The sequence below is a fragment of the Mustela nivalis genome (genome assembly GCF_964662115.1).
Source record: "Mustela nivalis genome assembly, chromosome: 11".
Classification (NCBI taxonomy): Eukaryota; Metazoa; Chordata; class Mammalia; order Carnivora; family Mustelidae; genus Mustela; species Mustela nivalis.
Genome location: NC_139030.1, coordinates 15,518,164 through 15,533,095, shown reverse-complemented (window position 1 = coordinate 15,533,095; position 14,932 = coordinate 15,518,164).

Here is a 14,932-nt window from a genome sequence, read left to right as displayed (position 1 = left end):
ATAATTTGCAAAAGGCTGCCCCAGGAAGTGTCCATGAGAGGATGTGTCAATCCCTTAAATGGAAGTGACAGCTGCTGGATAATGCTGGAGTTCTGGCTTATGCCTTCTGCCCACTCACTGTGACAGAGTTGTGATGAGTCACCTTATGCTATGAGCATAGACACATCCCTTATGAAGAAGAATGGAAAAAATACCAACAATATTTCTTTTTTAAAATTGACTGAGCAGTTGTAAGAAATCTGCACAATTATTCTCACATCTTTTTAAGGAGTTGATCATCATTGTGGACATTTCATGCTTTTAATGCCTTTGGTTTAAAATTAATGACAATCCTGAAGCTCTAATGATAAACTTTACAATAATGTTTTCCACAGGCATTTAGGGATGCAACATTAGCCACTGATCTGACATTACTCAACAGTAACAATATCTCTCTGTAGATTCTGAGTGCTCAAGGAAAACAACATCAACAAAAAGCCATTTTTATTAATATGAAGAAGGAATTAAACCTCAGAAGAAATGTTATTTTTCCTGTTGTTTCTTCTAATAGAAAGTTTCATTTTATAATGCCTCTGGTATTCGGGTAGAGCTATCAGTCCCAAGAATAGCTGGAGACTGTGGGCACTGGGGTGTAGGGTTCTTAACTCAAGTTATGGGGTGTGGCTCTGTGGTCCAACTGTGGGATCCCAACATCACACATTGCAGTTTTCAGAAATGTTCTTCCTAGAGGCAAATGTGTAAATTTGGGATTGCAGCCAAAGCAGAATGTTTTTGTTTTGGTTTTTGCTTTAATTTAGTGAAAAATCGTTTGGGTTATCTTTCTCTATACTTTGGGAATCACATTTTCCAGATTATTATTCATTCTTTAAAGACCATTGTGATCAGAGTACATTACTGAGCCCATATCCTAGCTAACTCCCCCAACTGAGAAGTAAATTAAAGAATTCCACAACAGTCTCTGTTATATTTTGGATTAGAAGTAGGATTTAATATGTGTGGTGCTTTAACTTGGAAATCCATTTGATAAATTTTACTACTGATAAATTCAGCATAGCTGGGAGCAGTGGAAGACCAGGAGTGCCAAGACTGTTTTTCCATATTCTACTCACTTAATGGGATAATGTGGCCCTTGTTTCATGCATAATAACCATATGAATATCAACAAAGCAGAAAACTCCAATCTGGTTATGCCAGCCCTTCTTATTTAAATATTATTTTCTCTTATACCAACAGGCAAATTTTTATTTTTATTTTTACTAAAGCCAAGTGCAACAATAACTCTTCTCTTTTTTTGTCACTCATATCTCTTTCTGTCTTAGTATAAACAACATTACTATGCTGGAACGTGAGACCTGGAGCCAGGACCATGGCTCAGGAAAATGCCAGTATGTCTGAGATGAGTTAGCATTCACTGAGTCCATTTTCCAGACTTCTTTGCAGTTAGATGTGACCAACGCCATTTTTCCTTTCCACCAACCTGTTGCAGATGGTTTTAGTAACCTTGTGAATTATGTGTTCAGATGACGAAGACATGAGATAGAAGAGGAGTCCCCAAATTGTTAACTGAAGTAAAACTGCCTGTCAATTAAGAGCAATAGTTTTACTTAATGTGTTCAAGAATTCTTGAACTGGAATGAATTGAACTGGAATTTTTGAGCCTTTATATTTTGGGGGAATTGTTTGTTTTAATGGCTAAAATTATTTAAGTAAACAGAGAATAGATTTTTGGTATCCTTTTATCTCTATGATATCCCTTTCATTTTGAATGTCCCTGTAGGAAACCTGTCTCTTCATTTCTTATTTGTCTGTATTAAATTTGCCCCCACCTGTGTTCGGATATGATCAAGGCTTACATACCTCTTATAATAACCCCAGCTTATTTCCTCTCTCAAAATGGACTATCTCTGTCTCATGTCTTCACGGAAAATTAATTAATTGAACAATTAACTAATTCATTCAAATATGTAAATACCTGAATGTGATTTAAAACATTGCCTCTCAAGTACTAATACCTTTGTATTTTAAGCAATTCACAATACACTAATTTAAATGAATGACTAACATGAGAAACTTAAGCCATGGGACCAGTGTTTTCAAGACATACTAGTTTAGGAAGATTTTTGGTCCTTCCTCTCACATCTCATAATGTGTTCTCTATCCAGCTGTGCTCAAGATGAACCTTCAGCCTTCAGCCTGACTGGCCATCAGTTGGTAGCATCAGATTAGGGACTGTATCCCCAAAATACCAGTCATATGCTTACCACTACTCTCCTCCCATCTACCTCTTTCCAGGCATGAAATTTGTATTTTCTGGAGATTTGAAAGCGGTATTCACCCAGTACAGCTATTTATTCCCTATCTGTCTCCTCCTTCTCTCCCTGATGCCCTGATGACCCATGAAATAGGAAGCCAGGGTGATTTCACTGGAGAGTGTGGATTGATTTGTGGATTTCCCAGCTGAAAAGTCAGTTGGGAAATACTGAAGGCTACATCAGGGTAAACTAAAGTATGTGACTTCATAGTGATTTACCAAATAATGCATGTCCTTCCTATTTTACTCAAGTGTCCTTGATTTATTGGAGAGATATTCAGTGGAGAAAGTCAGGTCCATTAACACAGTAGGTCAGAAGTGTTAATGTGCTCTTCAGAAAGTTTGCCCACACAGCTGCATACAAAGTGGCTATCGTGCAGGTGATTTGTTCCACATAGACGACTGTTCTGGATAGTGCATTCTAGACAGAAAAGAGTCTATAAACCTGGAAGTGCCCAATGGCCTATATTATTCTGTTTGAATGCCTACATAGATCTCAAAACCTGGAAATATATTGAGTTGTGTTAAAAGAATGCCTGTTCAAGCTTCGCTCTGTCCTTCTTTGAAGGTACTTGGTCTGCTTCATAGTGAACTTGTAGAAATGCCGGGGCTGGGAATGCTTGCCAAATGGCCTCCTCTCATCAGGGCCTCTAATATCCAATTCATTTGTATTTGGCCCCCATGCATTAGAGCAAATTGCTAAAAATGCCATAAAAAGAGTTATTGTAGGGTTATTGAAGTTCTGATAGGTGATTGATGCCTTAATTAGGCCTGTTAATGGTCTTCATAGTGGTATATAGTAATAACTAAACAGTCAGGTTGGGATTTAGGGTCACTATATTAGTTTATTGAGTGCCACTAAATGAGCTTTTCTCTTCAGAACCAAATTATAATTTTATAGCTAACTCATAAACTTAACTCAGCTCAAATACTATTTAAAAGGCTCAGAGAGGTGCTTATTTACCAAGCTTTGAGCCACTAAGTTCTAAGCTGTAAAATTTGAATTCTAGCTATTAGAATCTTAATCTTGACTTGATAATAACTCCTTTTTAAATAATGTTCTACATTTTATAAAAGCAAAAGGTAAATTCTATATGGAGAGAAAGTTTTAAGTATACACATAATCTAAAGTTGCATTCACTATTTCTGTCAACTTTAAGAGAAAAATTGATAAGTGCTCTCAGTGCTAAGTGTTCCTGTTGGATTAAGCCTAATTCTAATCAGTGAGAGGTACCAAAAAAATATGTGTTTTCATAGGCTCTATAAGAAAAAGAAATTCCTTAATATTCAGAATTTAACATGGGAGAGTCTCTCACTTTTTTAAACCTATACTTACTCTGTTATTGTATTTAATTATATATTACCTATAAAAACTTCAACATTTATCACATTATTATTTTTTTAAAGATTTTATTTATTTATTTGACAGACGGAGATCACAAGTAGGCAGAGAGGCCGGCAGAGAGAGAGGAGAGAGGAGGAAGCAGGTTCCCTGCTGAGCAGAGAGCCCGATGCAGGGCTCGATCCCAGGACCCTGGGATCATGATCTGAGCTGAAGGCAGGGGCCTTAACCCACTGAGCCACCCAGGCACCCCTCATATATCACATTATTAACAGAAGAAGTGTTTCTTTTCTATGTGTAAAAAAAGATGAACTTGCTTAAATTCTCATCTATGAATAATATACTTCAATATTCTGATTTTATTTTTTACTTTGCTCATGAAAGATATTTTCAATAAGACTTTACATAGGTTATATCACTTGAACCAAATAGTATCTGTGGACAGTTAGGACAGGCATCACTTGCTTCATTTGAGAGAGACAGACAAAAAATGTCCATGCTTGTCTGAGCCAGCATGCAAATCAGTTGCAGAGTGCCTATTAAATCCAGATGCCCTTATTCCATGCACTAAACCTTTCTGAAGCTAATTCTCATAGCATAATGATAGAGTAAGTGAGCTGAATAGGAAGATATAATAAAAAGTGAAGTTTTACAAATATGGTCCCTCTGCTATGCCAATGGAGGCAAGATAAAAATTAGTTGCCCCTTCAACACCCTGGGCCCCGCTGAGACCTCAGATAAGATTAACTGTGGAGTTCCTCATACCTGTGGAGAACATGGTGTGCAAGAGGGTTAACATTTAATGCTGTGATCCAGAGGCTTCACTGGCTTCAAATGTAGATGTTGAATCCAAATCAAACAGAGATCTAGAGAAAAGTAGAGGTAGATAAATAAGGAGGTAGATAAAGTTAGGTTAAAATGAAGCAAAACAAAACAAAGCAGGGAAAACTAAGAGAAATTTTCAGAGTAAGTGAGTGTTGGATGGGAAGGCTCATAGGACAGTACTCTTAAGTCTGCTGCAGAATTTCACATGCTTGGAGCACATGTCTAAAGAGATAATCATATGCTCTAGGAAGAATCCTCCATCATGATCCATGATCCTTATGACAGGATAGTATAGGCCCTCAGTGATAGTGTAGACCAAGCTGGCATGTAAGAAAAACCAAAGTTGGTGGTTAGAATATTCATTTAGTTTGGTCAACTCAGCATAATTTGATAAACCTTTCCATACACCCTTGCCCATTTTTTTTCTGGATATTTGTTATCCTGGACAAGGTTTAGTGATCTCTATAGATTCTCAATAAGTGGTGGTTGTTATATTCATCATTATTTAATATGACAAAATAGATGATATTATGAAATCTGAACATGTCATTTCTTTGTCTTTCAATACAAGTTCAGTGCCTTTAAGATAGACTTCCAATGTGTAAGCATGGTCTATAAACCCCTTCTAGACTTCATCCTTGCTTTCATCTTAAGCCTGTTTCATCACTCCTCCCTATCCCCAGATCCCCCACATGGTATTCTGTCACCTCTCCATGACTTTCCTCATGTGCTGTTTTTTCTGATAGGAGGGTCCTCTTTTTTCAAACTTAAAAAGACTCATTCATAATTTATCTACCCAAGAAACTTTTGCTCTTGTATCTTTATACAAAACAAGGTGGGTGCCCTTCTGTGATTCAAACCACTCATATTTTATAGTCCTCTTGACATGTTATTGCAATTATTTCTTGACTTTTCTATTTCCTTGCCTCAAATTGAGATAAAAGACTGTCTTTCATACCTGCCTCTTGGAAACTTAGTTCTAAACAGGCCACATAGAGGTTACTCAGTAAATATTTATGGAATGAATGAATCAGTGAATCCTTGGTAAATGTAAGAATAAGTAGAAGCAGATTATGAACATAGAAGGTCCTTTAAGTCATTCCAGGGATTTCACAGGAGGACTCTCCATCCTTAAGAATATTCCTATAGCTTTGACAAAGAAAAAGAATATTCCTATAGGTTTGGAAAATTTTGCATTCAGAAAGATATATCTAAAAATTCTAGTATAACATGAGTGGCTCTTTGGCTCTGGGGAATAGAGAGGGTTCTGAGGTAGAAAGTGCGTATCTGTCATCACCAATTAGTCCTCACTTAGATACTCTGAGCTTCAGGCTTTATAAATATTCTTACTCATTGCAGAGAGTCTTCTATTGTCAGGGAGATTTTTAACTTAACTACAAATGTGATCTTTTCCAAAAGTAGAATCTATTGTACTGCACATCTAAGGACTCTGATTTCCAATGTTTTTATGAACTGCTCTCCCTCTGGGAAAATTAAACCTATATGTAGGCAACAGTCTGGTTAATTAAACTTAGAAAAAGTAGTTTTTCTCTCTTTTCCTTGCCTTACTTCTGACCCAAATAATTCAGCTGCTTTTTGCTGGAATTTTCCACACAATTGCTTCTCCATTCCATTTGATTGAGGAGACCTGATCAGCAGGAATTACCACCTTACCCATTTTCTCCTTGTGAAAAAAAAATGGACATTTTTTGGTTAAAGCTTTCTGGTTAAGAATAGCATGAACTCACTCAACCTGATGGCAGTGTTAAGGGGAAATTTTTTGACTTGGAGCCTGGAAAACACCCAGGAAAAAAGCTTTGTCTCTCTGTCTTTTATGAATATATTATCTTTTATTCCTGTTTAAACGTGGACATTTCATTAATCCTTTTCTCAGCCAAATGCTTTCTCCTGCTTCTCCATATAAATACCTTCTCAGTGCAAGTATTAACAGAAACTAGCTACATGCCATGTTTCAATCCCAGTTTTAAATGCTTGAGACAAAGAAACTAATTATCCCAAAAGGGTCAGCTGTCCACCTCAATCAGCTGTAATAATAGGATGACCATGGTCATGGATGACCCTAGACATGGAGGAGTTGATCCTGGTCAAGTCTGAAGGCACATTATGCATACTTCTGAGGGTAGATCTAATTGAAACACCTGCCTATCACACAGAACAGTACTTCCACTCAACAGAATTGGTAGTTAATCTGTAGCTTAACACTAAAAATGAGAGGAAAAACACATCCCACCTTCCTTTTTTTAAAGCCAATGCTGTAGACTATCCCATTATGTTCTCCTGAATAACATAATTTGATAAACAGCAATAAAACAGTTAAAAAATAAGGCACAATCTCAGTACTTCTTCAATACTTCATTTGTACATACAGTCTAGAACCCTCCCCAAGGGAAGCTCTTTTTCTTCTTCTTCTTAAACTAACTTAAAATTATTTGAATATAGTTGTTTATAATGTTACATTCTTTTTAGATGTGCAACATAGTGGTTCAGCTTCTCTGTGCCTTATATTATGGTCACCACAAGTGTAGCTACCTTCTGTCACCATAAAACACTATGACACTGTATATTTTTTCCTGTTTTGTCGAAGATTATTTGCCCATAGAGTTGAGGGTCCATATCTAGGCTCTCTACTCTGCTCCACTGGTCGGTCTGTCTGTTTTTATGCCAGTACATGCTATCTTGGTGATCACAGCTTTGTAGTAAAGCTTGAAATCAGGTAATGTGATGCCCCCAGTTTTATTTTTGTTTTTCAACATTTCCTTAGCAATTCGGGGTCTCTTCTGATTCCATACAAATTTTTGGATTATTTGCTCCAGCTCTTTGAAGAATACTGGTGGAATTTTGATCGGAATGGCATTAAAAGTATAGATTGCTCTAGGCAGTAGAGACATTTTGACCATGTTTATTCTTCCAATCCAAGAGCATGGAATGGTCTTCCATCTTTTTGTGTCTTTTTCCATTTCTTTCATGAGTGTTCTGTAGTTCCTTGAGTACAGATCCTTTACCTCTTTGGTTAGGTTTATTCCCAGGTATCTTATGGTTTTTGGTGCTATAGTAAATGGAATCGGTTCTCTAATTTCTCTCTCTGTATTTTCATTGTTAGTGTATAAGAAAGCCACTGATTTCTGTACATTGACTTTGTATCCTGTCATGTTGCTGAATTGCTGTATGAGTTCTGTTAGTTTGGGGGTGGAGTCTTTTGGGTTTTCCATATAAAGAATCATGTCATCTGCGAAGAGAGAGAGTTTGACTTCTTCATTGCCAATTTGGATACCTTTTATTTCTCTTTGTTGTCTGATTGCTGTTGCTAGGACTTCTAATACTATGTTGAAGAAGAGTGGTGAGAGTGGGCAAAACAGGAAAAAATATACAGTGGAAAAAAGACAGTCTCTTCAATAAATGGTGCTTGGAAAACTGGACAGCTATATGTAGAAGAATGAAACTCGACCATTCTCTTACACCGTACACAAAGATAAACTCAAAATGGATAAAACACCTCAACGTGAGACAGGAAGCCATCAGAGTCCTAGAGGAGAACATAGGCAGTAATCTCTTCGATATCAGCCACAGCAACTTTTTTCAAGATATGTCTCCAAAGGCAAAGGAAACAAAAGCCAAAATAAACTTTTGGGACTTCATCAAAATTAAAAGCTTCTACACAGCAAAGGAAACAGTCAGGAAAACAAAGAGGCAACCCATGGAATGGGAGAAGATATTTGCAAATGACAGTACAGACAAAAGGTTGATATCCCGGATCTATAAAGAACTCCTGAAACTCAACTCACACAAAACAGACAATCATATCAAAAAATGGGCAGAAGATAGGAACAGACACTTCACCAATGAAGACACACAAATGGCTATCAGACACATGAAAAAATGTTCATCATCACTAGCCCTCATGGAGATTCAATTTAAAATCACTTTGAGATATCACCTTACACCAGTTAGAATGGCCAAAATTAGCAAGACAGGAAACAACATGTGTTGGAGGAGATGTGGAGAAAGGGGAACCCTCTTCCACTTGGTGGAAATGCAAGTTGGTGCAGCCTCTTTGGAGAACAGTGTGGAGATTCCTCAAGAAATTAAAAATAGAACTTCCCTATGACCCTGCCATTGCACTCCTGGGTATTTACCCCAAAGATACAGATGTCGTGAAAAGAAGGGCCATCTGTACCCCAATGTTTATAGCAGCAATGGCCACGGTCGCCAAACTGTGGAAAGAACCAAGATGCCCTTCAACGGACGAATGGGTAAGGAAGATGTGGTCCATATACACTATAGAGTATTATGCCTCCATCAGAAAGGACGAATACCCAACTTTTGTAGCAACATGGACAGAACTGGAAGAAATTATGCTGAGTGAAATAAGTCAAACAGAAAGAGGCAATTATCATATGGTTTCACTTATTTGTGGAGCAAAACAAATAGCATGGAGGACATGGGGAGTTAGAGAGGAGAAGGGAGTTGGGAGAAATTGGAAGGGGAGGTGAACCATGAGAGACTATGGACTCTGAAAACCAATCTGAGGGTTTTGAAGGGGTGGGGGTGGGGGGTCGGGGTACCAGGTGGTGGGTATTATAGAGGGCACAGATTGCATGGAGCACTGAGTGTGGTGCAAAAATAATGAATACTGTTATGCTGAAAATAAATAAATTAAAAAAAAAAAACTATGACAGTATCACTGACTATATTCCCTATGCTGTGCCTTTGATTCCCATGACTTCCTCATTCCATAACTGGAAGTCTATACCTCCCACTCTCCTATACCCATTTTGCCCATCCCTGAAGTTCTCTGTATTTATAGGTCTGCTTCTACTTTTTATTTCTTTGGTAAACTTATATTTATTGATATCTATCAATATACCCAACATTGTTCTATTCCCTTTACTTATAATCAACACATTTAATTCTCATAGAAGTCTGGGTTAGTTATAATTTTATAGCATTTATGGATGAGAAAAATCAAGGTACAGAAAGCTTAAATGATTTATGCAAATCATAGAGCTTGCCAGGGGAAGCCAGGATTCATTATTGAGGCTGTCTTTGGGGCTCAAGATAACACCATTGCCTATCTTTCCAACTACGTGTATTAGTCATCTTCAGTTTTCTAGCACCTTAGACATTACTGCTAATGCTAATTCAGTAAGTAAAATGTGTATGACAGAATTCTAACCTGTCTCCTTTAACCATTCACTAAGCTAAATATACTTCCAATGTCTTAGCAAAACAGAGTAATTGTCTGTATTTCTCCTTCCATTATTTGATATATTCCCTTTTATGTCTGTTTGAACTCACAATTAATTATATAATTTTATTAAGATATAGACTGATTAAATATGATGAAAATAGTTATTTCTATGAAAAGCAAGACAAGTGTTTTGTAAGAACTTAAGAAAGATGAGCTACCATAATAATTGTCTTTCTAAATAGACTGAGAAAAAAATAACATAAAAAATAAGAAAAAATTAATTCCACCAAGTAATAGGCTGATAATAATTGGCAAGAATCTTTAAATTATTGTTGGATTTTGAAGATTTTAAAACAGTGAATACACATCATGTATTGTTGATATAATTATGCAAAAAAGATATTAATTTAAATCAATAGAGAAATGTTTAGGACACATAAAAATTGTGAAATAAATATAGATTTATATATTATACAATAAAATAAGATATTCAAAACAGACATATGTCTGTTTTTAAATTCCATCTTCTCATTTATCTTTTTATGGAAAACCACTTTACCTTATAAACATTACCTTTTTAAAAATTATTAAATTTTTTTTAAAGTGTACAATTTAATGGATATCACTGTCATTAGTCATCATGAAGTTCAGAGCATTTTTAACACCTCTAAGAGAAATCTTATTCTCATCAGCAGTCACTCCCCTTTCCTACCTCACCTTCTCCTTGAGAACTATTAATCTACTTTTTTTTTTTTTTTGTCTCTGAAGATTTGTTTATTCTGGACATATAATATAAATTATGTCATACAGCATGTGGGCTTTTGTGTTTGACTTCACTAAATTATCATAATATTTTCAAGGTTCATCCATTTTGTTTTATGTAACAGCACTTACTTCATATGTTCATTATATGGATATACCACAAGAGTTGCTTCTACTTTTTTTGTTGTTGTTGTTATTCTGGATGAGTCTGCTATAAACTTTTACATACAAGTTTGTGTGTAAATATACCTTCACTTATGTTGAGTGTATACATGGGGGAGGAATTCCTGAGTAGTATGGTATAATGGTTAGTTTTCTATGTCAGCTTAACCATAGTATTTAATTATTCAATCTGGCATTAATATAGGCTTGCTGTTTCATCTACATTTTATAGGATGTGCTTACTATCTAAAATCAGTTGACTTAAAGGATATTCTTGATAATGTGAGTAGTCCTCCTTCAGTCAGTCCTTAAGAGAAACACTGAAATTTCTTTCAGAAGAAATTTTGTGTGAAGACAAAAACATCAGCTCCTGCCTGAGAGTTTACAATCTGCCAAATTGGCCTACTGATTCAGATTTGACAGTCACCACAAGCTTGAAGCCAGTTTCTTTAAGTAAATATACCCATATGTCCAAATGGTTGCATTTCTCCAGAGAAAACAGTTATTTGGATTCTTGTATGGAAAATTGTTTTGAGGAACAGAATTTTAAGGATGAGTTTTCTGCATTGGTTTTGGGTTTTTTGGAATTATCTAATCTGATCAGATTTTAAGGTAGTAATGACTATTTCTAGTGGTAAAAAGAACAATATTTGATACTCCTAATGAAAAGGTAAGTTTCTGGATGACTATGTATTTGAACCTTAAGGCATTTTTGTCAATCTAATGAGTATAATGAGATTGAATAGTTGCTTCTAACTAATGGAGAAAGTAGGGGACATAAAGGATAAGTTCGGGACTTAAAATTTCCAGCTTGAACTTTGCATAAATGACTCAAAAACTTCTATGTCTAACCTGAAAGAAACCCTTATCTCATGCATCTGTAGGGCTGATATTTCTGAAAAGCATATGCAGACTTTTACCTTATTAGTGACTGAATCAGAATACAAATTGAATTCTCAACCTCTCAGGATTCCCGTTAAAGTGAGGACATTGATTGGAAGAAAAATGGGACCTTGAAAATTAAAATAGGAACATATAAAAAGGTTTCAATGAAGCTGGGACATAAAACCCCTAAATTCTGCTGAGTCTTCTTTGACAGTAGTCTAGCACCCCTGTCTTAGGAATTAATGCCCTCTTTGAGGAGTTTAACTCAGCTTTGCCTGAATAAACTATAGTGATCTCCCTGAGGGACTGCCTTACAAGACATTACCTCCTCCATTCCTCTTTCCTGCAATACCGATAACTAGACCCATGTGCCAGTAGGCAGCACAGAAGGGTAGGGTCAGTGTGTGAGTGACAGATGGATGATACATGAAAATAGCTGTAAGAGTTTCCTAATGTATATGGACAGAAATTTGGAGAATATGTGTGGGAATTAATATTAAAGGTACAGGGTAACAGTAGAATAAAAAAAAAAATTGGATCAGGCCAAAGTAATTCATATGGGACCACTAAGCAGAGAATCTGGATTTAGTGTTGCAGCTCAAGGGGTTTGAAGGGGCTCTAACAATTTAATTGATGAGGTGGGTGAAACATGGACCAAAAAGTGACTTATATTAACTGAGGCTGAAATTCCAAAACAGTCTTGGAATACTGTAGAAGAGATCCAATGGCTTAAGGAGATTGGAGATTTCTTATATAAGTCCTGGTCACTCATTCTGGAAGGGTCCACCAATTGTTGGTGGAAGGGTGGAAGGGAAATGTTGGAAGGGTCCAACATTTCACCATTATTGTGAAAAGTAAATTTGTGAGGGGTGCCTGAGCTTCCTTGAAGACTGCTGTGGTTTCTGTTCTCGGTCAGTCAGAAATTACTGTGGAAAATGTTGCCCCTGCACTGGGATTATTAATTGCAGTGAGAGATTGTTAGATGCCAGTGGAAGCACTTAATTGCCAAAAGCATGTAAATGCCAAAGGCAGGTATGATGGCTTTAAAAGACAGAAAATCAAAGCAACAATCAAAAGTGACTCGGAGACCAAAAATAGTGTCCAGTTGATGATGATGTTTCTAGGAAAAAAAAACAGATTTATAATCTACCAAAATCTTAACTTGATCTTTATAGACAGAAAACTTCTAAGTGAAGTGAACAGAAGTTTAACTTGAATTACGGAAACAACCACAGACTCAGTTCCTCCATTGGATCCAGTTTATAGACCCAAATCCACTTGAATAAAGGGGGAGGCTGAGTTCACTTAAGGAAGAATCTTACTTTTTTATAATTGATATTGATAATTTGTTATTCTGATAATATTTCTCTCAGCATTCCCCAATGGTACCTACAATCTTTAATTAGGTAGGATTACTGTTCATGAGGGAAGAAGAAATTGTCAGACTTTTTGGGATAACCGGACACTACCTTTGAATTGATACTAATTTCAGGAGACCCTGATCAGCATACGTGTGATCAACCAATCAGTGTAGATGTTTACAGAGGTCAGGTGATCGATGGAGTTTTAGCTCATATCTATCTCATGGTGGGTACAGTGGGTCAGTGAACCCATTCTTCGGTTAACTCCAGAGTCACCATATGCATAATAGACATAGATGTTCTTAGCAACTGGCAGAATCCCTGCAATTGTTCATAGTAGCCTCGTATGATCCTGTGTATTTCTGTGATATCAGCTGTAATGTCTTTTCTTTCTGATGTTATTTATTTGAGTCATCTCTTTTTTGTTAGTTGAGCTAAAACTTTGTCGGTTTTACTTATCTTTAAAACAATGTTGGTTTTGAATTTTTTTTTTTTTTTGGTTTGGTTTCTATTGTGTTTATTTCTGCTCTGATCTTTGTTCTTTCTTTCTTTTTGCCAACTTTGGCCTAATGTATTATTTTTCTGTTTCTGTGAAATTGTTTGAGATCTTTCTTTTTCCTTAATGTTGCTGTTTATTGCTATAAACATCTCTTTTAGATCTGCTTTTGCTGTATCACCTAAGTTTTGGTATATTGTGTTTCCATCTTTATTTGTCCCAAAATATTTTGGGGGGTTTCCTTTTTTTTTTTTTCATTTTTTTTCATTTTTTATTTTTTATAAACATATATTTTTATCCCCAGGGGTACAGGTCTGTGAAGTGTGTAAACCTGGGGGTTTCCTTTTTATTTATTCTTTGATCCATTGGTTATTCAGGAGTCTTTTTGTTTGTTTCTTTGTTTTTAATTTTCACATATTGTGAGTTTTCTTCCTGTTACTGATTTCTAGTTTCATGTTATTTGATTAAAAAAATAAATAAACAGGGGCACTTGGGTGGCTCAGTGGGTTAAGCGTCTGCCTTTGGCGCGGGTCATGATCTTGGGGTTCTGGGATGGAGTCCCACGTTGGGCTCTCTGTTTGGCGGGGAGCCTGCTTCCTCCTCTCTCTCTCTCTCTGCTTGCCTCTCTGCCTACTTGTGATCTCTCTCTGTCAAATAAATAAAATCTTAAAAAAAAAAATAAACAACTTTTGTTTTCAATTTATTTTATTTTTTTAAATTTTTATTTAAATTTCAGTAAATATACAGTATAATATTGGTTTCAGGTATACAATATAGTGATAAAAAAAGATATTTGATATGGTTTCAGTCTTCTTAAATTTGTTCAGATTTGTTTTGTGGCCTGCCAGATGACCTTTCTAGAGAATTTTCTGTTTGCACTCAAGGATGTATATTCTGCTCCTGTGGTAGAGAATGGTTTCAGTGTCTCTTGGGTTCATCAGACCTAAAGCATTGTTCAACTCCAGTGTTTTCCTATTGATATTTTTTCTGGATAATCTATCTATTGTTGAAAGTGGGTTGGGGAGTCTTCTATTATTCTTGCATTGCTGTCTCTTTCCCCTTTTAATTTTTGACACATTATTTAGATACATATATATTTATAATTATAAATAAAGATATATCTACATTTATCTTTACAAGATGACTTTTCTTATCTTTTTATAGATTTTAATTTAAATCTATTTTGGCTGATATCAGTGTAGTTACCCTTGCTCTCTTTTGTTTTCTCCTACATAGTTTTCATCTTTCTCCATTCCTTCACTTTGAGTTTCTGTGTGTCCTTAAAGCTAAAGTGAGTTTCTCATAAGCAGCATGTATATGTAGCATATAGTTGGGTTTTGTTTTTGTTTTATCTACCTGACCACTCTGTGTGTTTCAACTCTAGAACTTAACCATTTACATGTAAAACAATTATTGGTAACTAGCATGCAATTGTAGGCTTCTTACAGATATTCTTTATCAGGGTGAGGACTTTCCCTTTAATTCCTTTTTCTGAGAATTTTTATTCTCATAAATGGGTATTGGATTTTTAAATTGTTTTTCTCTGTTAATTAACATAATTATAAGATTTTTTTTAGCT